Consider the following 26885-nt stretch of genomic DNA (forward strand, 5'->3'; position numbering starts at 1 on the left):
GTGATCCACCTGGAACTGGCAGCTTCTTTTCCAACCATGACTTGATTCTTTTGCAGGGAGATACAAAGTCTGTACCAAACAGACACGCTGTGAAAGTTGTTCTGTGCTCAGGGGCTGCCACTTCAGAACACCCAAAGGCCAAACAAATCCTGGAGCAAACATTAATCTATGCTCAATAACCCAAAAAGGGAGAAGCCTGATGAGTTACCAAGTTTTTATGTCTGTGGAGGGTCCTGTGCATGCCCTCCGCAAACTATCGTCCACTTCCTACAGAACAGCAGACAGCTTTCTCTTATACAACCAAAGCAGTCAAGGAAAAACTATGCCAGCAGAGATCACACACGGCCCCTCTTCCTTCAGAAGGGCCATGAACGCGCACATCCTGCACTACTGTGTTTCAGTGGAAGACGGTGGGCATGGCTGCAGAGAGCTCCTCAGAACAAACTGTACAGGCTTGCAATAGCAGTACAGCTTGATCGCCCTTGACACAAAAGGGTTGCCTTGCCAATATTTTAAGAAAACCTCAGAAACTGCATTCTCTTCTGAAGACAGATGGGGGGGGGTGTCTCAAATGAAGTCACCTTCTTTTTTCTTTTCTAATTTAGCAGAATTCACTTCATTTAAAGGGGGGGGGAAGCTGCTTAGTTTGGAGGACTTCAGTTTGTCCCCTCCTGAGCTCCACAACAAAGAAGGCGGGGCGGCACAGCAGTAGGTGAGGAAAATCCAGAGCAGCATAGGTTACAGAAGAATAATTGCCAAGCCTATCTCAAGTCAGTTTGCACAATTTCCAAGTCAGTGATGCTGTCACATACTGGACAACTTTCCTTTCCATACCATGGAAAAGACTAAAGCTCCCTGTGCCCAGAATGAAACATTGCATATTTCTTGCTCCTTAGGAGGAATAAGTGGTCTAGCTTAATCTGTCATTTTTGACCACCCCAACCTGGCAGTAATACAGAAAGAACTAAGTATCCTTCTTTTCCTACTCCACATTGAAGTGACAAGTTAATTACTGTCCATGCACTACAGTCTTTCAAATGGAAAAACAAAAAAAGCCTTTGTCTTGTTTGGGAGAACGAAATTCAAGGGGCTGGGGGGGGGGGGGGTGGGGGTTGGGGTGCTACTCCTTATTAGTTAATTATTAAGCGGAAAGGTTAGGTTAAAGAATTTATGGAAAAGCTGAGACCTTACCATTTGTTGCCAATGTGTAGCTCTCATTGAAAGAGTATTTGACTGAGTCGGCTCTGCTGCGCTAGGCCTTAGTACCATAGCTGATCTGGCAAACTCATTGCCAGTGAGATTATACAACACATAAGCTTTTCAACACTTAGTACTTTCATAGTTTGAGAGAGAGAGAGAGATGTATACAGACACAGTGACTTTCTAAGGTTCTTTCAAGCTGTACAGGATTTAGTGCCATGGATTCAAGACATTTGTCTGATACAAATTAAATTGCCCAAGAAATTTTGGGTGAGTTCTCAGAAGGTATTAGAGGAGAAACAACCACTCAGCTTATATGGCTTTGTACAACAGCTTCTTTGTTTGGTTACTGCTTCTAAAACTACTGTGTCCCAGTCTGTTGCATCTTCCTATTCTACTTAGGCAGTCTTTGTATTTTAGCAAAAGCTCACTTTCAAAAAGCTACAGTCAGGAACTCTTCCAGCGGAAAAGCGCAATACAAAGATCTCAGCCCATGTCCAGAGAACAAGGTGTCAGCATCTGCATCGCCTCCTCTTGTACACAGGCATGACTCTAGATATTTCCATACGCACAAAACCAGCCCACTGATTTTTCACAGTCCTTTTGCAGGGGAAAAAAAAAAAAAAAAAGGTCGTTGATGCCCGATGCCTGTCAGCTGTCAGTGTTCAAGAGGCATTTGGACAATGCCCTTAATAGTGGGCTTTAACTTTTGGTCAGCCCTGAAGTGGTCATGCAGTTGGACTACAAGATAGTTGTAGGTCTCTTCAAACTGAACTGAACTGAACCATTCTATTCTATTCCTCAGTACTTTTTTCTTGAGAAGTAGAAAGCAGTGTGATTACTTAAGAAGCTATGAGTAAAGCCCTGTACACTTGCTACTGGGCATCAGGCTCATCTCTTTCAAATACAGTCTTTTTCCAAGCAAGTTCAATGCCCCAAATATTCCTGTAATCCCTCAGAAAGCTTGATGCAACTCTTCCTTTTACGTAGCATATTCCTCATTCTGTCCAGCACAGTTAACAAAAAGTCACATTATTGATTAACTTTCTTAGGGCAATGTTGCAGTTTTCTTGGTGTTATCATTCTTTTGCACCAGAATAATTTAAACAGGTGTCAGCTCAACCCTAGACTATTTGTAAGGGTGATGAGTTTGCAAACCAGGGACCAAAACGTTTCTTAAATGGCAAGTTTATGACAGTCTTATGCTTATTTAAAATTAGTTCTGTCAATGATAAAAATTGCAAGGGTTAGAATCATAGAATACCTCAAGTTGGAAGGGACCCATAAGGATCAGAGTCCAACTCCCTGCTCCTCACAGGACTACCTAAAACTAAACAATATGACTAAGAGTGTCATCCAGACACCCCTTGAACTCTGACAGGCTTGGTGCCGCGAACACTTTCCTGGGGAGCCTGTTCCAGTGACCAATCACCCTTTCAGTGAAGAACCTTTTCCTAATATCCAATCTGAACTTCCCTGACTCAGCTTCATTTCATTTCCTCATGTCCTATCGCTGGTTACTGCTGGAGTTATCTAGATGAATATAGGCGTTCACCATACAGGCTGAAGCACTCTCTAAATCCCAACTGTCCTTGCTCTTTCCACAGTCCACTTTTGCAGATAATTTCTAGAGCTGATGCCAGTTTGCCCTCTTCCCTTGAACTCTTCCCATACATGTATTCCAGGTACACAAGAGTTTTTGCTTCATTGCTAAATCCAAAAGAAACTCTGCTTTCCACAATGTTTATGATACCAGTTGAAGAAGAAATTTATATTTCTGTAAAAGCCCAGTCACGGCAAAAAGGTCTATGGCCTATGTTATTGAACACAGTGCAAATATGGAGTAAGACAAAAAAAATGAAGCAAGTTCAAACAAGGTGAGGTACATTTCAATTATACGTTCTTAATGCTTATATGGTAAGAGGAGCTTACCATGTAAATTACACCGCCCTAGCATCCCTTACATGCCAAATGAGTAGGCGTAAGGAAGTTGGTGGGAGGCTAATACAATGTAAGAACATAAAGAAGTCTCATATATGCCAGTTTGCACACCACCTCCATATCTGGCCCTTAGCGTATTGTCATATGACTGTAACAGCCCAGATAAATCAGTTCCTGAACGTGGATTCACCAAACTCCTACGCTGGCTATATTAATGGGTGCAATTAAACATTTAAAAGGGCTTTTGAATTTTTACTTAAAAGAAGGAAAAACACAACAACAACCCCAACCCCCAAAAACCCACACCCAAAACACCACCAGAAACAAACCCCAGTATTTTGCTGCAGAACGAACAGCAGTGGTAACAGCACCAATCCATTTGCATTAAAATTGAGTTGTCAATTCATTGCGACAATAAATTCAACATAGCGAACTACTATACAAGATAAGAACACGAATTTTTAAAGAAACATGTATGCATGTTCTGACAACTGCTGTCTGCAATTTGTAAGCCTGCACCTGCATGGATGTAACAAAGTACAAAAGGAGTTTGTGTCTGCTCCCATCCTTTTTCCCAGAACACAGCAAATCTACCCTATTCTTTTTGGGTGCAAGGTGAGGGCATGCTCCTGAAACAATCCATTGAGAAGTATCTTCAAGATTACCCCTGACAAGCGTGCCAGGCAACTACAATGCACAACATTGCGTGTAGAGCTCTAATAATAGGAAGATACAGAAATGTTCCCGCTATTGACAAACACATAGTCCTGGACCATAGTTCAAACTTTTGTAAAACAGGTGAAACTTTTTTATTTTTAAACAAGCAAAGTCTTTAGTAAAGAGCCAATTTGGTTTTAGAAAAACTGGAATGCTGTCACGGTACAAATGAAATGTCAGTGATGTATCAGCCTAGTCTACAGTTGCTGTATCAAACGAAAACCAGAATGCCGTGGCCCTTTCTCAAACCTTACAGGATAATTACTCAGAAAAATTTCACTAATGCCACGCTTCACTGAAACCATTCAAGCATTGTGCACTGACAACCCAATAGTTTTTCTCCTGCTGGTTTGCGCTTGATTTGACTCATGTTTTGGTTCAGACGTGCTATTTCCACAATAGCAGAGTGCATGCATTCAGTCGTTTGCTTTCCTGAGCTTTGTGCAGTGACTGCTCAATGAGCCTTTTTGTTTGCTTCTGCAGGACAAACTAGTGCTGCCCTCAGAATAAGGACACTTACCTAGCTCCTGCCCTCACCAGACAACCACCCCCCTTCAATGGCTGGTTTCTCTCTCCGGCAATGAAAACCCAACACACAGTTCAGAGAATTAGTCACTAGAGGGCACTTACAGAATCCAGAAGATTGAGAACGGGCTTGGTATCAGAAGGCTACAGTCCTACAAACAGTTTAAAGCGTCCAAATGACGAGTTTTGCATTTACTTCCTAATCAGCTCCTGCTAAGATACAGAACCAGGGAAGTAATTCTATTTCAGATGATCTTTTATCATTTTCTGGTTTTCCAGCAATTGAATGAAAGAAGGCTGAGGAAAAAGTCTCCTCTGAGGCAACACGCGTGCTAGGCTACACTGACCATGCACTTCTGGAGAAATGCTGAACAAGTTAACTGCAGGCATGTAAGACATTGACCATGCAAGATACTGGTGCTGAGTGTCGCTGTTGTGTGCAGCTCCGGGGAAGGAGGTGCAGGAACACACAAAGCAGCGTGGCAAACTCACAGAAGTACAGTATTTCATTTCACTGCGATGCCTCAAGTGGACTACACATTTCACAAGAGACAAGGATGTGATTATACTCCAAAGACCCTGCAGGGTTTTTTCTGCATGTGACAAACCACAGAAAGGTGACAAGTACTATGCCAGGAAAGCAGGAGCGAGAATCCTGGATGCAGGAACTTGTTGTCACCCAGAGCAGGGCTACATATCTTTTAGAACTAAATTCAATTTTCATTTAAAGGTAGAGCATAAATAGAGACTACAGACATCCCTGCTGTGTTACATGAACAGCTCAATTCCTTGCTTCTCATATTAATTGTGAGGTGCAGCTTCAAGCCAGTAGGTCCTGTCATTAGTAAGATCACAGTTTTCTTGGCTACCAGGTGTCTTATTTCTGTGATTCAGTACACTTCGGATCTTCTAGCGGAGAAGGAAAGCAGAACTCATGTGACCAGTGAGTTCTGGAAAACCTCAAATCACTGCTTTTCTGAAGGCCAAATGCAGGGCAGCACAAGAAAGGGCCGGGCCACTGCTGTACCGAGGGCTGTCGGGAAGAGGTAGGTGGCTGGGTGAGGCACCGTGCAGAGGGCAGGCCAAAGCACCCGGCTGCAGGCGAGCGTGGCGAACGGTGAATGCGGCAGGTCTGTCACGCAGCATCGCTCTTGGCAGGAGAGGTGGCGAAGGGTACCAAAGCGCTGCTGCGCCAGGCTGCGTTCTCTAGCAGCTGCACTTGGCAGGGCTCGGGCTGGCTCAGCAGCAGCCGGACAGAGACAGGGCACTCAGAGCTCGCAAAAGAAAAGCAGCATGGCACCAAGTGGTACGTGGTGGGCGCTGCAAGAAGACCGGCGGTGCGCCTGCCTCTTGCTAAGCATTCATGAAAACTTTGGGTTATAAATTGGCTCTGTACTTTGTCTAAATTGACTTTGGAAGCCTATGGGAAGTACTGCCCCACTTCCCTGTGTTTACCACAGGGGAAATGAGAAACCACCGGGTCCCTGGGGCTAATTACTTTCTTCAAAACCCAGCATTGCTCTGTGTTTCTGACTCAGTGCAGCGTTCAATTTTCTGCTGAGATTTTATCTATATCGCATTACAGGACGAGTTGCAATAGCACTCGGTGTTAATTGCAGTGCACAGACTGCTCCCTTCTCTCCTTTATACCAGTTATCAAGAAAAACCAGAAAGTCTACTTCACTGTTTTTAATTTAGCCTCTTCCATCCATACAGAGTGCCTGTCAGACAGGAGAGGCAGGGGCTGTCATCCCCTTTCCGCCTGAAAGTGTCTAGCAACAAGGCAGAGACTATAAAGATGTCTACGTGCCATCCCAAACAATCAATTACCTTATGGAGACAGACAGATGTTGGGGTGCGGTACGGCCACTCGGTGTAAACAGATAGACAGGTGCTTTAATATTCCTGGACGGCCCCAAAGCCACTCTGACGGCCTTCCTTGCCTCTCACATCCACTGAGGCAGAGAAAAGGGCAGAGATGAAGTAACAGGACACCCCTATGCTACTCTGAGTGCTTGGCAGTCTCTTTCAGGGCATCTGTCTGCCTAAAACACCAAAGCAACCCTCAAAGCACCAGAGCACAACCACGAGCAGACTTTCACAAAGCACAGAAACAAGCAGGGGCTGTGCATCCCAACTTGATGAGTGTATATGGCTCAGGAAATTCTCCTATGGGAACTAAATTTGAGAACATTTGCTAAGTGATGAGTACGATTTTTACCTTTCCCTGGAGCATGATCAAAGGGATAAGGGTTTTTAGCGTCTTATCCATATTTTATTTCCCTCCTAAATGTCCATCTCTAACAGCAGTATTCCAGCACCCTACCATGTCGGAAACAAACATTTCTATGATACAAGTCATTTGCTAGCCTATCATCTCCCACTTCCATCACTAGCAACCGAGATTTCTGTCAACCGCCATTGGTAACGACCACTTGCTCTGCATCATATGTACACAGGGGAACGATACGGACTTGTATAGTGCTTCTCACTTTCAATGCAGTGTATGAATAGCATTTGAAGAAAATTGATTAAACAATATACTGGAAAGCAATGCCTGCGGGACTAGCGTGGAGGTTTTGGAGATCTTTTTGTGAGATCTTTCAAACACGGCCTCCTACTAAAGCAACAGGAAGGCAGCCATACTAGATCAGATAGCAGTCCTGTTTCCGACAGGGGCTATTAGTGGACACTTGGTTGCTGCAATTCACAAACCTGCTTTTTGCTTCTACTGGTCTAAATAGACTATTCACCTTGGTATTCAGTTTGTTGGGTATTTTCCAATAAGTCAAAGTGCTGTAAGTACCTCCTTTCTTCCGATTTCTTACCCTTTGCTTAAAGGCCCTTTCCCTGTTTGGCAGATCATTCTCAAGACATTTTCTGCTCTCCCCCATCAGCAGTAAAGAAAATCCTCTGACTAGAGTCCAGCCTGCAATATGTGTGCAGTCTGGAGCTGCTTTTCTTAGGAGAGAGGAGGGGAAAAAAAAAAGAAGAAAAAAAAGGAGACAAGAGGAACAGAACATTCTGTCAAATAAACATTTGCTCACACTCTTGAGCAAGAGAAATGGAACAGGTAGTAAACAGTAACCCAGATTAACTATCTGCTAGGGCAAATACACAGTACGCAAAGGTTCCCCATAAACTATTTGGATGGCATTTCTGTGTTGAGCCTGGTACACTGATATATTAATTGATCTCTCCAACAGCAGCCATGACCTTTGGATACAAAATTGGAGGTCAGGCCTCACAGTACTCTAATTAATCTCCTGCCTGGTAGAATAAAAACAGGCTTGCTGTTAGCTTGACTTTTCTACTTTTTTTTTTTCCTCTCCCATGAGGAGTAAAGTGATTTCTGCAGGTACACAGTTACTCAGTTTCTCAGTAATATTATCAGCTCTTTGGGTGTAGGACTAGCAGAGCTTGCCGAGAATCCATGGGTTGATTCTATATGAAAGTTTACTGCAACTTCTGGGTCAGCTTTGTCTGAAGACTGAACATGTAGGAATCAGTAAATGAGTAATTGGTTCCTCTCTTCTGGGGCTGAGCCGCACAGAGGCATTCCCCAGGAAGGGGTCTGATCACAGCCCTTAACCAGCAGGGAGTATTTTCCCTTCTAGGCCTGGTACAGATGAAGATGACACTGGAGCCTGAGTCTAGCTCTGGGGACCACAAGTGAAAGATAGCATTGAAAAACTTGGGATGAAGAATAGCAGAAATTATTTACAAGCTGGAAAACATTTTGCAATAATCTAATGTAAGAATTTTTATCTGTTGAATTCCTGAATAAGACACAGAGCAAGGGCTTCCAAAGCAGCTGGTCCAACAAAGGGCTGAAAATTAAAACTAAACAAATTCAAATTACAAGTAACATACATGTTTTTCAGAGTTAGAAGAGATCAACCATTGCAATAGGCTACCGAGGGAAGCAGTAGACATGCATGCTTCTGGGGAATACATGGATTAATCAGAGATCACCGGAGGAAGAGAGAACATGGGTGGAAGACTTTTTGCTATATGAGAGCTCAGTCCACGAGGCTAATGGTCCTTTGCAGCCCTAAGGAAGGGAGTTTTGCACCTATCTAACCAATCTCTTCTCAAAGACAGTAGGGACAGAGCTAGATCACATCCACTCCACAGTAAGCCAATCTACCATCTTTTGCAAAGTCAAAAAAATCTCCTTTGGAGGTCTTAGGGTCAGAGAGAAGGACATGTTAACCTCAGACCAATTTCTTCAAACAGACCAGATTCTCCTGGCTCTCCTTTTCACATTGGCCAAGATGCCGGACAACCTTTCTGTGCCCATGTGACAAATGCTTCCAACCTCCTCCTCCCTGCTTTTTTTTTTTTTTTTTATTAAAAATCCAGGTGCACTAGGAGACTTGCTTATGTGATCAGGCTACATGGAGATAATAAAATGGGAGAAGTTTTTGATCAAAAATAAAGTGGACATCCTAAGATATTGGAATATGAGCTCATTCAGATTTCAAGTATCAAATAAATGTCTTCACTGTGTGATAAAAAGATCAGATTTCACAGCTGAAGAACAGCCATAAGGAACAGAGGTGAAAAATATTTGAGATTTAGTCAACATAAAGTAGATTTTTGTCACTATCTTTTGTTTCTGGGCAAGTTGGATAGGAGAAAAACAGGTTTGATACAAGTGTTTTCCTGCAGATTAACTTGTTACCTACCTTTGCACAACTCCTCAAGCCACCCACTAGCCTAAGGAGAAATGATGTCACCAAACCTAGTCCATGAACCTCAAGACAAGCTCTGCCCTTTACTTTCCATGGATGATAGTAACAATAAAGTCTGGACACCCAGCTCACAGATACAGGGGCTGGGATACAGATTCCATAGTCTTATTATAATATTAGTCCTGCGAACTTCATGCATACCACACATTCTCCCGAACAGAAGAGATGACCAGGGCTAGTCTCTCCCTCAGCTTTAAGGCATACTGGACCACAATGGCTCTGGACATCCCCTCAGAATTACCTTCCCTTGAGAATTTCAATAGGGCAGAAACATGTAAGCTCTTTTAAGACCTTCTGTACTGTCAATGAAAGGGAAGGAAGCAACCTATTTTAACCTGCAGAGTCAATGTTCATGACCTTTTGGAACAGCCCCTTTAATTTAAAATCAAAACTTTCTACAAGCCAAAGGAGACTCACTCTCTCCCTCCTCTATTCTAATACGGTCTGAGATTATGTGATCAGACCAACACACAGAAATCCTGCTGTGGGAGCAAAGCAGATCTATCCAGCAGCATTTTCTCCATTACACCCTGGTCTAACCTCACTGCAGAAGTTTGTCCTGGTGACCATGTTGCATCCTTTTCAGTCCTCCATTCTAGGGTTTCAGGTTTCCCTGTGTTTTCTGTTGCAACAGCATTTCTACTGCCCTGTCCTCTACCTGTTTAATGACGACAGCATTGCTGTGGATAGGTGTGGTTTCTACCATTGCCGATCTTGCAGCTAAAACAACAATCTGTGTAGCAGTAGTTCTGTACAGGAAGAGGGAGCTAGAATTCTGATGTGCTTTTACTACATATATCATTCCCAGAATTGCCCAGTTGGATAGCTGGTATAGACAAAGGTCACATCTCCATGATGTTCTCAGAAAATACATGCATGTTAGACTGCCTCTATTTGTCATACCAAATGGATCTTCAGCCAGATCATCATCATCTTTGTTATTCTTCACCAAAATGGAATTTTCTTCCCTTTGCAATTCTGTATAAAACACCAGCACTTGGATACAGCCTAGCTTTGCACACTCCTTCACAGATACTTCTTAGAGGTGAAATGCACCCGACTGGAAAGAAAGGTTTTTTTCCTGTGTTTGTTAGCTCAGCCACAGCTACAAACTCCTGACAGTAGACTTCCAAGAAAAGAGGAGTTGGGAAGGGAAGTTCTATTAAATGGACTGTCCACATTCACAGTTCATCCTCAGAAACCCCAACTGTCACCTTCTTCTATGGTCAGTTGACAGAAGTCGTGAGCCCCATGTCAGCTAAAGTGTACGTAAGAACAGCTGCTTACCTCTTTGTTTTGCACAGAGTGTGCACCTGTGTAGCAACACACACATTACATAATAGTAAGTCATAAACTAAAAGGAGTCAGATTGCTAAATCAATCCACTGTGTGGATGAGATTTTTACTTCCATCACCTGATAATTTAATTGCTCAATTAGCTCCACCTGAATGCCTTGGCCATGGTAGAGGAATGTTCCCTTGCAGGTCATGGTAAATCAGAAGACAGGAGGAAAGTAAGCAATGCAAAGGTAAATGATTCCTCTACAGCAAACCAAGCGCATCATCCAATTGTATTTTCTCTCCTGATCTGCTCCTTGCACTAGTGTTTTAGAGACAGAACAGGCACCAGACAAATAAAAGACCAGAAAACTCTGGTCAAAAGCCAGTATCATAGGAGGCCTCCCCTATGAGGTTTAATCTTGAAACTTTCTTAGCTGATTCAAACCTCACTCGGACATTTCTTTTTGCATTTCTGCAATTCCATAACATGCCTAATTTAGGTAACAGGGTAATCTCCTCGTTGATGAGGACTTTGAAACATCTGCTGCATGACTGAACATTACATTATTGCTTTCCTTTAGCCAAGAGGCAAGTGGGAAAGACGCCATTAAAGTGGCACTTACTGATCATCCTGGAGCATAGTGGGACTGACTGTGGGCCTGTGGATGTGACTCTTGTGCAACAACAGACCCCAGCACAGAGGGTTTTGGTTGCAATGAACATGGCCTGTAGGTAGGTAGGACTTGATGGACTTTGTAACTTAATTTTTTAGACTTAATGGGAAAGTAATTACTTCTGCTGCAGAAGCAACTCTTGAGTGTACCGCAGGCACCTAGGTCACAAGAAACTAATTCTATCATAGCATTCAAAGAAATCAAAGAACATGCAGTTCCCAGGGAAATCTGTATTTGTAATAGATTGGCTGCTGTGTAGGAAGGGCCTGGTTCTGAATAAATGCATTTGACACACAATTCCATTCTAAGCAGTTCTTGCCCTGCACTCTATACTGGAGTGCCTGCTTCTGCCCCCCCCAAATTCACCACCACTGATCCAATCCACAACTGGAAAATCTGACTCATACCTTCCTCTGGACAGGTACTGGCACTTACCCTCTTTCCCTCACAGCTTGGAAGTGACTTAAAGCATTTCTGAATTGTGGCTTTCCCAAACTCCTATTGCTGGATCACACTGATCCCAGGCTACACTGCAAGAAAAAGTACCAAATGGACAGATAGTCAGAGTTTGGACAAAATAATTGGCACTCACTGTGCTGCCGTTGGAGCCTAATTTTAAATCATACTAGTAAATACACTTTCTCCGTCAGTTTAAGGCATTATTCCTTCTGAAGTAAATCATTACTGTATGCCCTGCTGTGAAATATGACCCTAATCTGCACATCATTTATCTGTGTATTTGTCTGGGTCTAATTGAGTCCCCTTCCTGTCTCTCTCCTATCTGTATTTCTGTTAACACCAGTTTTATTAACAATCCTCACAATTGCTTATTAACAATTTTCATTCACAAAACCGCCACTAGCAAAGATCAGGAAAACACGTCAGAATAAATGAGAATTCTTCAGGGGACAGAACCTTAAAGAAAATCAAGGGGCCAAGAGGTGAGCAGGAGGGTCATTATGGCACCAAACTGCACATACCTGAATTGTACCCTCTTTCATCTGGTGGGTCGCACCGGAACACAAAATGAAGCTACAGCAGTCAAGTTCTTAACACTCTCCCTCTGCTGCTCATGTCAAAACCTGAGTGCTCCAGTACAATTAATGAAATCATGTTGTTTTAGTTAGACACGGGGCAAAAATTTCTATTAAAAAGAATTTAAAATTGCTTAGGGAGATAGAAGAGTCTGTATCACTGGAGACTTTTAAGATCATCTGCCAGGATGCTTGAGAGCAGGTTAGGGTTATTAGATCCTGCCTTGGGCCAAGAAGATGAAATAGAGGAACTCTGTGACCTTGCAAGGTCTCTTCTAGCTTTTCCTGGAACCATTCAGTGAAAGCGGTCTGGAAAAGCAGCAAACCAAGAACCACTAAGAGAGACACCTCTGGTCTGTGTTCAGTTGTGGAAGCAAAAAAAGCCAAAAGAGGCTTGAAAAGTCTACATCTAGCAAAGTGTCAAAAGAGAAAAGAGTTTACAATTGAAGTCAGTGAGTGCTAAAGGGGAAACCATCCTCTCCCCACATGACCCCTATTTAAGGTCTTCTCAGGAACACCATCATTAAATCCCTACCCATATTATCATTTTGCATAGCTCCTTCAAAACTCCATTTGTGAACTTCCCCCCTGTAGTGCTCCTTGCGATCATCATGAGAGCTCACATTAAGTCATTCTGCAATGCGCCTTTCCTAAATTGCTCCCTGAAGCCACCTATAAAACAGGTAGAGGTGAAACAGAATTTACTTGGTGATTACTGACCCCCTTTTGCTTTTAATTAGGATGCAGTGTCTCCTGAATTCTTGGTCATTAGAAATCATCAGCCTGTTGATTCTGCAAGGACTCACCATGCTAGAAAATCCTGTTTCTGCCTCATGCCATGCAAAGTCTGACTGGATGTTACTTTGACCTGAAAAACAAGAAACAAAGTAGGTTTGTAGCCAAACCTTGGGCTGCCAACTATACCTGTGGCAGGAAAAGGTGCATCTCCAGCAATCAGAAATTATATTTTAAATACATCTTTTCTTGGATGGATCCTATAAATCAGGGCAGTTCAAAAGAGGTGAATTTAATTAGAAAACACTTGTCCCAAATGTGATATTGACAATCTTGGAAATTCAAGATTAATGGAAGGCAGAAAGGAGCTAAAAATAACAGCAACTGTACATAACCAGCTTGGGAAACAGATAACGGAAGTAAGAGGCAATGAGGAAGGGAAAAACAACAACAACAAAAACCACCAAAAACCCACCACTTTCCAGCAGACAATCAGAAATGTTTAAATACATTAGGATAAAAACAAGTACAACAATTTGTAACAACATCTGTAATAATCAGATTGTCCGTTACTACATTCATAGGGTAAAATCAATCTGTAAACAGTAATACAGAAAAGGTAGATATTTCTCATAGTTATTTCTGCTCTGGACTGCGAGACAATGCATGTCATATAATACCTTAAAGCCAACAACTCGGACTGATACTTCAATAGTACCGAAGGTGAGATATTAGTGAATCAGCACCCCAGAGCCCTACAAGACGTCGTCTGAAGATCTGATTGCTGACACTGAGTTTCTGCAAGTCATTGAAAAATAAGTAAGCTCCATAGGTCAGAGAGAAAGCTAATCTCTAGAAGTATAAACAGGACAATCCAGGACTAAGAGCTCAACACCAGTCCAAAAGCGGGTGAAGGAACTCCCTTTTTGTGGAAGGAGGGACAGCATTCCAAAAGCAAGCAGCTGCCACCTAGGCACTACCCGGCAGACCACCCGTCACATCCTCAGCAAACTGCTCCGCTTCCCAGGAAGCCGCAGGCACAAACGTTTTCACTGAAGGCCTTAAGAAATGCCAGGGGTTCTGCATTTGGTCAAAAATGCTCCACAGCCACAGTCTGATCAGAGCACCTACGTCAAAAGTGGCAGAGTTTATGTTCGTGGATGAACACTGAGCTGGGAGGATGTTGGGCTGTAGAACAGGCTCAGCATCAGTGCAGTAGGGTACTGGGACAAAATAATCTCTCAAGTATTTGGAGAGAATAGCCAGAAATAGCTAAAATACCTCTAAGTCTGCACCATGGAAAACTGTTTACTAAAAAATAGGAATACTTTTAAGAGCCACGAAGAACTTGGGAGGTCTTGCAAGGAGAGATAAAGAGACAAAACCTGTGTCTTAGAGCCTCCAACTAGAACTTCTCTACTAGTAAATAAAATGCTATGACATCAATAGTGACAGAGCTCCAAGTGAAAGCAGTTTTAATTCCAAAATGTTTGGATTAAGGAAACACAATTGTAGCTTAATGTATTTGGGACGCAATCAGAAAACTGCATTTAAGATGGTAAATTTGCCTTTTTACTCCACGTAACTTACAGAAAAATCTGCAGAACATTTCAGTATAAAGATAGAACATTCTGGAAGAACTTGATGATTGTTACTTTACATATGAAAAGTGTTTCTATTCCATTCTTTGAGATTTTATCATGCAAATCACGCAGAAGTGGGTGACTGAACATTCCAAAAGGCTTAACACAACTTTTACCGTGTTTGCTTAGGCAAATATTCTGATACCTGTCACCAGTTCAAATTTAATCTTGTCCCAGGGTTAGAAAACAGGTCACGGTGTGTTACGTTTGCCATTTTGTTGCGAAACTTCAGAGCATTTTCATACCGAGGACACATGAAACAATTTCTAGGCCAGCTGACTTCACTGGTACCACAGTTTCCTCTCAACTGCTACAGGATTCCCACATATTTGTCTTTTTTGAAGAACTCAAGCACTGAAGAATAATTTGGTCCTTTAATTGTTTTACAGTGCCTGGGAACAGTTCCTCTGACTGAGCCTGAAAGAAGTGCTGAGTTTTAATTTCACCCTTACATGCAAACTTGAACTGGAGCTTGGTAGAAAGACCCACAGTTCTGGCGTTTGAGATCTAACAGCATTGTAGGTTTTCTCTTGTAGGTGTTGCAAGCTCATCAGATTTCAAGCACATTTCCATGTTTATAAAGCAGCTGAGCTGACCCAACGCAAATGAATAGGTGGAAAGCCACAGGAAACCGAAGCCCTACCAATTACCTGCAACCGAATGCCATTTCTCAGAGAGACAATACAAGACGCTGATGAAATGCAGATACTCGCTTTTGGAACGGGGTGCTGGCTGGCGAGTTACAAGCTTTCACTTCAGGCTGCAGCCATCCCCCAGCTGACCTGCTGCTGGCGAAGAGTGACTCAAGCACGACGGGCGCTGACGCCCCAGCCCTCCCGGTTCTGCAGCTTGTGACTCACGCCTGCACCCCCCCGCCCCGCTCCGCTCCCGGGCAGGCACCCCAGGGCCTCCCCTCGGAGCTCCGATACGTGCTGCTCCGCAGTACCTCTCCTTCCACTCGGGGCAACCCCGTGCCCAGACCGCCTCGGGAAAACCTCAGTTTCAGCAACAGCGAAGAAGAGCTAGTTAACAAGGAGGAGCGAGGAAGCGTTAGCGAAAACATCTTCTCCCGTGGGTCCGGAGGAGCGGAGTGCATCTGCTGACTAACAGCGGGGACGGGACGGGAAGGGAAGGCAGCTGGCATCTCTGTGAGGGAGGAGACACGTTCCTGAGCGATGCTGTGGGCAGTACAGGAAAAGCTGTCATCTCCAACAGCAGCGCATTGCCTCTCGGGGATCCGACACCCACTGCTTCCACAGCACCCAACGCTCCTTTCCCTCCTGGCTAAAATGCATGTTAAACATGATGAGCCTGCAACACTCAAGAGGAGTTAAACTACAGCTAGAGCTCTCTGTTTGGCTAAAAGCCTTAAATACAAGTGGAAAAACTGATAGTATTCGTGAAGCCCTGAAAAGGAAAACCCAGGATACCTAAGTCCATTTGTAATAAAGTAACCCTCTGTGAAAAGTAAATGCAAAGGGCCTGATGCTCCCCTTCCCGCAACCCCCCCACACCGCCCAGAGAACAGAAAGCAGTTTTTGTAAACCACCACCAGAATTCACACACATCCACAGGTTCACTGGCACCTCAGCCCTCTGCTAACAGAGAAGGAGAGCAGAAGTGCAGCCTTCCAGGAAAAGGTATGCACGTGGACAGGATGGGACACAGCAGTTCCAACACTTTCTGATTGAATTTCCTGAAGAGACTTTCACAGGGTGAAGATCTGTGGGTCTCTTCAGGCTTTCTGGAGTCAAAGGCATGCAAATTCCCAGGCACAGAATCTCACAGTGGCATCAACTGCTGCAAGAAAGGTTCAGGTTTTTTCGATTCTCCTCCTTGCACATGACCAGCCAAGACTACTCCATCTTATCTACCTGCTTATGACCCAAACTTCTTGTCAGCTGCTAGCTGAGTGATCCCCAAGTCTCCAAACACCACATACCCTTCACCTCGTGCCTCTACTACTACACGCATCCTTGCCACAAAGCGGAGTGACTCACAGCCTGCCCATACAAGATCATGGCCTAGACAGCTGCTGATCAGGATGTGGAGGTATCAGCCACATCCTGAAAATGGAAGGGGCCACAAGGTAGAACAGACAGAATGGCACTGACAGACCTGTGAGTCAGAACACAAGGGAGAAATGAAAGATGTTGTCGACAGCATAAGGAGCCTGGAGGTAACAGGGAGCTTAATTGCTAGACACGTACAGAATGGTGAATCAAGGTAAAACCCCTCCACAGCAGATTCTGTAACATTCTCTCAGCACACGTTCCCAAGCGCAGAGTCTCACTGTGGTGTATTTGTACCACTGTCAGGACCAGTGTGAACAGCTTTTTAAGACTGCCATACAGGAAGAAGGCTTCAGGGAGTCTTTTGTGATTATTAGTTATGTTAGAACAGACTGGACTTTTGTCTCTCTGTTAACTTTTTGAGTCAACTCCACGGGTCACCAGCCAGAAAACCCAACATGAAATGCAGTCTGGTGTTTTGTTAATAATATACTCTGTGTTTGTTCATGCTCTTTAATCACATAGCTTTTTGCTCTGTGAAACATCCTGTCTCTCTGGCCTAAACCAGTTCGGAGGTAAAGATGCTTTGGACTGAATCCAGACTACACATGTATATTTTTGTCTTGCTCTGGAAACCCTATGTCAATTTAAGACCAATTGGTAGAGTTTGTATTACTGAATTTTCCTGAAAAACAAAAGTAACCTGCTTATAAGAAATATGAACAGATAGCCCTGTGCCCACCCCTCCAAGAGGAAACCCTTTGCCTCTCCAAAGACAGGAAAAAACTGAAGGGGAAAGGCTAGCACACTGATAAATTTGTTAAGACTAACTGCTCATAAGAAGCTATTCATTTGTTGCTACTGCTATGTTTCTTACACATCAGCAAATGTGGTAACTGTTTATTTTTCTGTATTTTCATGCTAAGGCCATAGCATTAATGGTTTGGGGGTTTGGGGCATGTTAAACTAATCTCAAAATCTCATATTCCGTTTCTACTCCCAAGCGTTAGGAAACCACCAAATACGGCTCCAAATCACTGACACTGTTATGAACAGAACATATTATAAGTAAACTTATCACTAAACTGCTAATACCATGGATTCATGGATAACTTTTGCAAAAATTTGGGGTTCTACCACTGCTGCCTCCTGACCCATGCATAACCCAGAGAGTATGCACGACGTCCACTGGAGAAGGGAATAAATATTCCAACAGCAGCAAATCCTCTTTCAAACCCCATCTAGCTGATTCATGCTTTCACAAGTTGGATAACAGGTTTTTATTCAGTCACTTTGATTTCTACCACGTTGCTCAAAGTTTACAGGATGCTTCAATGCTTCTCCCTCTGCCCCATTTGTGTAATACCCAACGGATAAATTATTGAAACTGTGTCGGCATACTCAGGGCAGGACGGGGGGGACCAAATTAAAAAAACAAACAACACAACAAAAAAACCTCAAGATTTCCAGATCCCCAAAATAAGAATAAACTGTGTAATTCAAAAACTATACTAGCGTGGAGTTATATTTAATATTAAGAGTCAGTAAGTAAATGTATTGGACATATGCCATTCCAAACCAAACGCACATATTCTTTATAACAAACAAATACTGTAGAGTAAAGGAACCAGGACTGACCGTCAGGAATTTACAATAAAACATTTTACAGGGACATTGTAATTAGTCTGAAGAGACCTATTCTGAAACTAACCAGATAAATTAATCAATAATTAGCAAAATTACTGCAAAATTATTTATCCATTCCAAGACTAAGTGCTGTCATTTGGAATGCTTACCCATGTTCCCCACATATAAGCAAGCATTTGATTCCTGTCTTACAGGCAATACTCAAGTTAGTCTTCACTGTGGAACAGGTACAAAAGTGTCCTACTATTAACTCTCATGTTGGACATTAGCCATAAAATAACATAGCTACTTATTGCTGGAGATCCACTATTAAACGGGATTCATGGTTTTAATCTTTCATCATAAAATAGATTAAATCTGCACCTTTGTAGAAGCATGAGCACATAATCCTAATAAGAGCCTATTTATCCTACACAAAAATAATTAAATGTTTGATTGCTGATTTTCTGAGCAACAGATTCTGTTTTTCTGGTTGGGGACACTATTTCTTATACATATTTTAAAAAGCTCATGCTAATTAACACACAAAATATATCCAGTAAGAATGCTGGTGCTCAAATGGTGGGGCAATAATCAGAAGGGATCTGCTGACTGCAGTCCAGCGCTCCTAAGGACATTTGTGTCACTTAATATGGAAATAACATGGGTATTTTATATATCCCCAACTTTTGCATTTAGGATGCACATGAATGAAAGGGTATTATTTGGAGCCATTGGGATCACTGTGAGTGAATGCCATTCTAATTGACACGACTGGATGTGACTCCAAGACAAACTCTCATTACCTCTGTGTATGTGTATTTGCAAACTGAGCTCCTGAAGCACATTAACTACAAGGCATTTGTAACGCGCACAGTTTGCTGCAGAGAGGCATGTACTAGAACTGGCTATTAAGATTGGGCATCTCTCCTGACCACCTAATTTTGTTCTGCTGATGCTGCCCCTTGTGTCAGTTCGATTTTGTAAACTGACTTCTACCTGGGCTGCCCTCACAGGAAAATGATGCTCTTTTGACCAATGAGGAAATATCAAATACACACTGTGTAGTTTGTTACACTGCCATTTTAGCAGAAAACAGAGTTTACTGACCTATCAAAGAAAGCAGCTCTGTGAGCAGCAGAAGTAGTGGAACCCAGGTCTAAATGGATTTTGTGGCTGCTGCCCGATTTACAGTTCTCTGCTGTCCTCAACTCATGCCAATAAAATTCTCTTCTGCTTCCTGTCACAACAAACGCCTGTGAAATAACACACTGGCTGCCACACTTGCTCAGAGAAACCAGCTGACAAAAAGTGTGGAGAGACAAACTTGACAAGGTTTGACTCAGAGCATTCTTGCACAACAGCTCCCTATTTTCCAAAATGTGTATGAAAATAATTACATCTAAGACTACATTTCTTCTCAATTTGCTAGAAATTGTTACAGATGGGATTATACCCGTCCTCATCAAACAATCAAACGCCCATCTAAAAAGCAATTTTGAGGAACAAGAAACACGAAATTCTGACATTCAAAATCTATTGCTCTGTCATTAACCCTATTTTCCCAGTAATGCTCATAACACAGAAATTAAATAGAAGTATTACACCTTAATCACTAATATTTCAATTTATTTGAAGGCAAATATTAGGACATATAAAAATATTAAATTAGTGGTCTGAGAACTCAAGATTTCTTATTCAAAGGAATACTATTTATTGAGGAAAAAAAGAAATCTACCCCACACAACCTGAGTTCTCATTTCTAATAAAAATCTTCTCCCTGTTAACAAGAGAAAATGGAAACTAACGTCCCCCCCTTCCCTCCTTGGTATCCTATCATTCCATTTCATTAAAATTCAGGTAGCATTGACATCTCTGGACACCTTTGGAGGGTGAAAGACTAGTATAAAAGCCCACTCCCAAAACCTGAACGTTTCCCTTAAAGCCTAAGTTAGTTACAGATCTGGCAGTCTCTGTCTCAGTTCTTTTTTCCAGCCTGTACGATAGACACCATCCATCCTAAGCCTATATGCCTGCAGCTGGCGTGAAAATTTCATGACAGTAAAGCCATCTGAAGAAATAACAGCACAATACTGTTGTCCATAAGGCATATTTTAGGCTTGCATAAGACCTCCAGTAGCTTGTTTAAATTGCTATTCTTTTTTAGAACTGCAGGAGACAGAACAAAGAAATGGCTTTGTTAACACTTCCACAAAAAGCAGAGTATAGATCCTTGGGGCAGCACAGAGCAGCTGTTTCTGGTGAGAGCGGGATATACAAATAGATGACTGAATTGCTGAAGACTGGGGAAAAGGCAGGAGTAAAAATAAACGTTAAATTTCACAGGCTGAAAAACGTCTGGGCTTGTACATACTTTCTCTACTCTCCAGCAGATGAGGTGCAGGAGAGGACAGTGCCTGCCTTTCATTTCCTCCCCTCCTCTCCACAGTTCTGCCATCCAAACTCCCTTCCCCTGTCCCACTACCCTCCCTTTCCCTCCAGCAACTCCGTACTTCTGCAAGGTTCTTGTGCAGGGCCAGATCTTTGTCTGTCTCTTGTCCTGCCTCAGCGTTTTTAGATTCCAAAAGGCTTCTGCAACTGCACTCTAAAAGCAACATCATACTTCAAACTTAAACAGAGCTAACTTTTATAAGTAACAAAACTTGTATGACAGGTGGATCTTGAAAAAGAAAATTCTTAGAATTTAAATCTGGAGAAGACCAATGTGATTCTCTGCTGTGATCTGACACCACAGAGACCTTAAGTTTTACACAGTCATTTCTGAAGGCAGAGAGTGACTGTGAGGGGGATAAAATCCTCTGGAAGAAGCCCAGGGAGTGTTTACAAATTTCAAAAGACAGAATAATCACCTCACAGTAAGAAGCACTAGTGACAAATCATCTTCATTTTTTAAATACTTTGCCTTTCATAATTTTTTAGAACTAGCAAATGAAATACTTTTCTTCAAGGAGAGGGTTATGGGTTTTTTTGGTTGGTTGGTTGGTGTTTTATATATATATTTATATATACACACACGTATATGTATGTATTTTCAATCTTTGATCCTGACAGTTTACATGTAGTTTTTCTGGAAAAGTTGGAGAAAATCCGTAAGTTCTGCAGTAATGCTATGGTGTATCAAAAAAAAAAACAACAAACAAACCTGGAGTTAGTCCTGTGGAGCTCTTTATTTAGAGAAGCAGAAAATTATTTTTAAAATACCAGCTTTTAAACTCTCCTACTTGAGATAAGTCTAAACAAACCAATGCCAGTGTTTTGTTTTGAGTCTGAAAACTTAGGGTTGGATGAACTCCAGAAGGACTGAGTGAATTTAAACAGGCAGGAAGAATCATAAATTTTGCTTCTGGAAAAAAGACCTGTGTTTTGCTTGCCAACAGGACACCAATAAACCTTCCCAAGAGGGAAGGAGCTGAACAACAGTTTTTAAGCCATCCATCTGCACAGTCTTCCATTAAATTTTGAGAAGTTGAAATAATCTTTTGGAGATGAATGACTAAATCTCTCTGGAACAAGTAGTGAAAGACCACGTGAGCAAAAACACCGAACGTGACTTGCAGTGCTGTGCACACACAGAAGAGCCACACGCAGCTGGGCAAACCCACACAGCATTCGGGTTAACACCTAGCATAAGCAGCAAAGAGCCTATTTCCCCAAAGACACAAAAGGACAAAACTTTTTCAATATCTCCATGTGAAATGACTCCTCTCTTACATTCTAGTCCCTAAAGTAAATTCATTCTTTTTTTTCTTTTTCTTTTTTTTTTTTTACTGACTTTGGAAAACATTTTCTGTTCAGAGGTAGTTACCCAAAAATAGAGCAATACAGGCAGGGAGGCTTGTAAGGTGTAATATTAGGAACAAGCCTTGGAAAGCTCTAGAAAAAAAATCAGTGCAACTACAGTGACAAAATAAAACAGAGGCAGAAGGTGAGGCAAATATGCACAGTTAAATTTGTCACATGATAATAAATAAAAAAGCAAGATACTGTTCTGTCTGGTTTCATTGCTTCTGCTAGACAGCACCTTCATTATTTCAAGTGTAGTAAAAACAAGAGGGCATAGCAGTTCATTTGCATAAACTTTAAAAAGTTTTAAGCGACTAGAATGGAAGAAGCATCAACCAGCATCTGGCATTCATTGGCAATAACAACTCCCCCCATAATCCTTCATCCACACAAGCAAAGGCAAGATAGGCTTTCCATGCCCAGCCCTAATCGAAATTCTACTTCAGGAATTAATTAGCTTGCTACAAAGAAGGAAAGCACGCAGGAGTGGCTTTGGCCTGTCTGTGCTTCCAGCAAAGCCAGCCTTAGGCTGTAACATTCCCTGCTACGAGTGGGAGAGCTCAAACAGCTCAGCTGTTTAGACTCTTTTTCTCTTTAAACAACATAGTGGTGCATTTTAAGCCACAGAGCAGAAGTAATAGGTATTATGATTTGTATACACTATAATATTTTTGCACAGCCCACTTTTAATATACCTACCAGAAAAAAACATTGAGTTACAATCCAACAAGTCCATCTAAAAGATTCACTAGCAGGCAGTAATAAAATAAAATTAGGAGAGCTCAGCATAGCAGCGATCATGGTGGCAAGTGTGAGAAAGCAAAAAACCTTGAAGAAAATTAATTTCAATAACAGCTTAGTAATTTAAGACTGCTGTCTGAACTACAGCTTGTTAAGTTCATCCTCATTCAAGTGAAGCCTCACAAAACAGAGGACGTGAGGCAGGGCTAAGTCACAAGAATTTGAAAAGATCTGTAAGACATCTCCTAGGCAGGTGATAGGTGCCTATTTGACAAAGAACTGATGTACAACCATGTTATGAACACAAAGGTACAACAATTTAATGAATACTGGACTGAGAATACATCATTGCATACTGGGTTAGAAAAAATTATTCTGTGACTAACGGGAGCTCATTTACATTGGGTGGTGCTGGAAGAATAAACAGAGGAGCAGTATGTTTTAAAAACTGGGGAAGTGTCAGTTTTAAAGCCCGTAATTTTTCTCACAGAGAAGTGGCAAGCTTGCCTTGCCAGGCTAGGGACTTGGCAGATCAAAGAACATGACATTGAAAAGTCCCCCTAGAAAACAGCTTGGGAAATACATGCTTGTGAAAACCATCTAGGGCACAGTCCCAGAGAAAAAGAAAGTGGATTCAGGAAGGGAGTCCAAAACAACTAAGACTTTCCCATTCACAAAATGGCAGGGCTCAGTGGTCAGTTGTGTATATACCACCTATTTTGTTGATTTTTTGACATTCCCTGAAATATTCTAATTCTGCATACATGACAGAAGTAACGAATTTCAAAGCAAAGGCTGTCTGTAGCTAGAGCTCAATGAGAGAGACGGCACAATATGCAGACATCATCGGTCCCTAACTCCCTTAACTTTTTAAGGTAAGGATTGTCCATACAGACCCATTTCACCAAGAAATGTTATTGCAAAGATACACTAGCAGAAACATCTGCAGAGAGACTACCAGTATACTAATTAGATGTATGCACAAAATGAATTGAGAACTAAAGCAAGCAGAAAACCTGCAGTTAATAGTGAAGTGCCCCTCACCTATATGAACACCACTTCAAATATCTTTTTTCCACTTGATATGAAAACAATAATAAAAGCAAACTAAAATACTCCACAAGACAACTTTCTGACTGAACAGACTGAGAATATACAGGTGCTGTAGAGAGGAAAAGGCTCTCTGGGAACCAAGGGATAGATACAAGGCAGATCTTCACGCAGCTGAAAACACTGCATTTTTTGCACAAGACCAATATTCTTTGAAAGCAACAGTATTTCAAATGTAGATTTGATTCAGTCTGATTATCAAATTAATTACAGGAAGTCAGAAGAGACTGGCATCTGCATTCTAGCACAGTTGAGGGGAGAATGTAAAATCCCTTATAAATTTAAGTGCGTTAAATGCTCATTAAACATATACCATCCTTCCTGACACATAATCTGTTTAAAAGCAATTTACTTATCAATCTGCTCCAAAATAAAAAAGCCCACAACACATGAAGCAGGGCAGCAGATTTATCAGATGGGCAGAACTACCATTAAAAAAAAGAATGTATTCCCAGACTGTCTCTTTCTACGTGTAATGTTTACTTACATGTACAGTAGATGGTATTGTAAAAAGACAGGACAAAGTGTTCTCACCGACTATATCTGGAAATACACAAGGTCAGCGGTAGCGTGTCAGTATTAGCCAGGTCTTTTTCAGCAGGAGGTTATGCAGGCTCCAACGTTGTGACAGATCATCACAAAGCACAGTTGAAGGCTGGTATGAACTGGGGAGCCTGGAACAAGAGAATAGACTCCTTACATCTGAGTTGGATGTACCGTAAATTCAGGTAAATTTATAGCATTTTAGAACTCATGGTTTTATTCACACTGAGACGCCTACCTCAACTAGGAATGCAGAGACATGGCAGTGCTATGAGATCAAGGAAACGGGTTTGAACAGTGACACATCTCAGCAGTTCCACTCTGGAATGGTTCTATCAGTAAAAAAAAAAAAAATGATGCCATATCCAACTGCTCCCACCAACCCCTATGGCAGAGCTTTGAAGACTTCGGTATTGCAGATCAATTTCCTATGCTACAAACAAAATACTTTTGAAAGGGCTCTGAGCGTGGGCAATCCTCAGCAGCCCTGCTGCGTGCAGGACACTTCCAGGGACCAAGACACACACTACTTGTATTTCCGCTTAAACTTGGGTCTTGCCCAATGAAAGGCCTGGCTCTCTTCCACTGCAGCTTTATGAGCATTGCCAGGGAAGAGAATTTATGCAGAGAGAGAAGGGACTGGTGTTCCTTCTACAGTAGGGCCAATTGTCTCAGGCTGCCACATTCAGTTAAATGTTTACTTTGTTGTTTCACAACTCCACAGGAAGCAAAAGGTCAGAGAGGGCCCACTGCAGAACAGAGATGGTGCCATTCATCTATTCACCTGAAGCCAAGATTCCAGTGGGAGACTACTGCTTTCCAGTTTTTTTCCTCTTCCTCCAGAAGACAGACACCAGGTAGTAAATCAACACTCCAGCAATTCTTCCAGTCTGGTTTCATATCCTAGAAGAAACGTTAGAAGTCTGAGAGTATTCTGTCAAGATTCTGGAAGAGGAATATTGCCAGGATTTATTCACCAAGACTAGTTAATGGAGAAAGATTAATTTCTTGAGATTACCCTTGAAGACCAGCCTTTTTGGCACACTTTAAAAGTAGAGCTATAGCAAGGATAGAGCCATAAATGTGTAGAGCTTCCTGCGACACAAAACTTCTCCACTTGAAATGGTGAAGACCCTACTCAAATTCAGAGTCCTTCAGAAGCTGCACTTGCCAGCATGAAGGTAAAATAAGAACAACCATTTAATAGGAATGAGACTGCTATTCTTGGCTTGTTATGAATGGACAACCTGCAGTTTTGCTCTCAGTCAAGGAAGTATGAATTCACCTGGAGAGCCACTTGGTCACCTAGTCCGTTAAAAATAGCCCAAAACTCTCTTAACCTGTAAGTATTTTCTTCCTCTGTTCAATTAACATGAGAAAAAACCCACCGAGTTTAGCCAATGAAAACCTATCACAATAGTAATCAAGCCATTATTTTCAAGAGGAATATGCATGGGTCAAACAAACATAATGTAATTCTCAGCTAACTGCAAACATGCTCTGAGCTCGTGAAGAAAACGCAGAATATTGAGTCCTGGCACAGAATGAGTCCTGCTCTGATGAAACTTTGACCGCATTGTTTCTGACGGTCTGAGCGGCCAGACGGTTATTGGGACACAGCCTTGGATGGGATGAGTCATACCCCAGCAACACCTGTTTCTCTCCACTCAGTACCGAGAAAACTGAGACAACCAGCTCCAAAGCAGAAGTCTATATTTGGACAGGCAAATCCTTCCTGCTCTGTCTCTTCCTGAGCACAGCATGCAGTTCACCGATCAATCAACAACTGTAGGACCTGAAGAGACTGGTGTGCCTGCAGAGTCTGGGAAATGTCATCTTCCTCAAAGACCAGAACCTCGAAAACACAAACTGAGACCTTTTCCGGCATACGTGGGGTAATCCCAAATCTGGAGGCGGGAACCCCAAACCCTCACCACGGCTGACTGAGCAGACGTGTATTAACCAAACCTTCCACCTTCTCAGCTGCTTACACAAAAAGTAAGCAGTACTTGTTCTGTAGCTGGTTCAAAGCACGGGAGCCCCATTCAAACTGGAGAACAACGTGTGCACTCTTCTGAGATGATGAGCATGTATCCAATCCCCAGTCTCATTAAAGAGGCTGACAAATCTACCATTGACCTAAGGCAGTAGCAGGATTACGCATCTGACTGGAAAAGCACAGATTTCCTGAGGACTGTCCAGTCTATATACAGCCAGCCACATAACTCGGTGACGCGCTGAAAATCCCTGGACATGACTCAAAAATCTTCCTCACAAAGCTGACGGGAACATTCCTGGGCCAGCTATTCTGGCCACAAGTACTGTCCTCCTCACTGGATATGAGCTTTGTCATTCACAGCAACCTATGCCAGTAGACTCCTGACTCCTCTAGGTTATGAGGCAAAGCTCAGGTTTTTACAGATCAGACCTGATCCATCAGACCAGGCTCTTCACTTCAAAATGGTCAAAAGTCTTCAAACAATCTTCAAGTTCCCATATGATTGTGGGTATATTTTGACAAGTCGGCAGGATTTTCATTCCC

The 26885-nt window shown here is 42.3% G+C and overlaps 1 protein-coding gene across 9 annotated transcripts in view; it reads right to left on the reverse strand.

Annotated features, from left to right (window-relative positions):
* Window positions 1-26885, reverse strand: part of SLC45A1 (solute carrier family 45 member 1) — a 78538-nt gene that overhangs the window by 21099 nt on the left and 30554 nt on the right. For 3 of the 9 annotated variants that reach the window (XM_075027032.1, XM_075027036.1, XM_075027035.1), the window contains 4 exons: window positions 25128-25246; window positions 24582-24675; window positions 24335-24474; window positions 12936-12997 (listed from right to left, as the gene is read on the reverse strand). The gene's annotated coding sequence lies outside the window, so the exon portion shown is untranslated. Of the gene's footprint in view, window positions 1-11530; window positions 11626-12935; window positions 12998-15453; window positions 15614-24334; window positions 24475-24581; window positions 24676-25127; window positions 25247-26885 lie in introns of those variants that run through there. The other 6 variants (XM_075027039.1, XM_075027042.1, XM_075027034.1 and 3 more) reach the window with 5 other exon arrangements.

This window comes from Buteo buteo, chromosome 5 (assembly GCF_964188355.1).
Source record: "Buteo buteo chromosome 5, bButBut1.hap1.1, whole genome shotgun sequence".
NCBI lineage: Eukaryota > Metazoa > Chordata > Aves > Accipitriformes > Accipitridae > Buteo > Buteo buteo.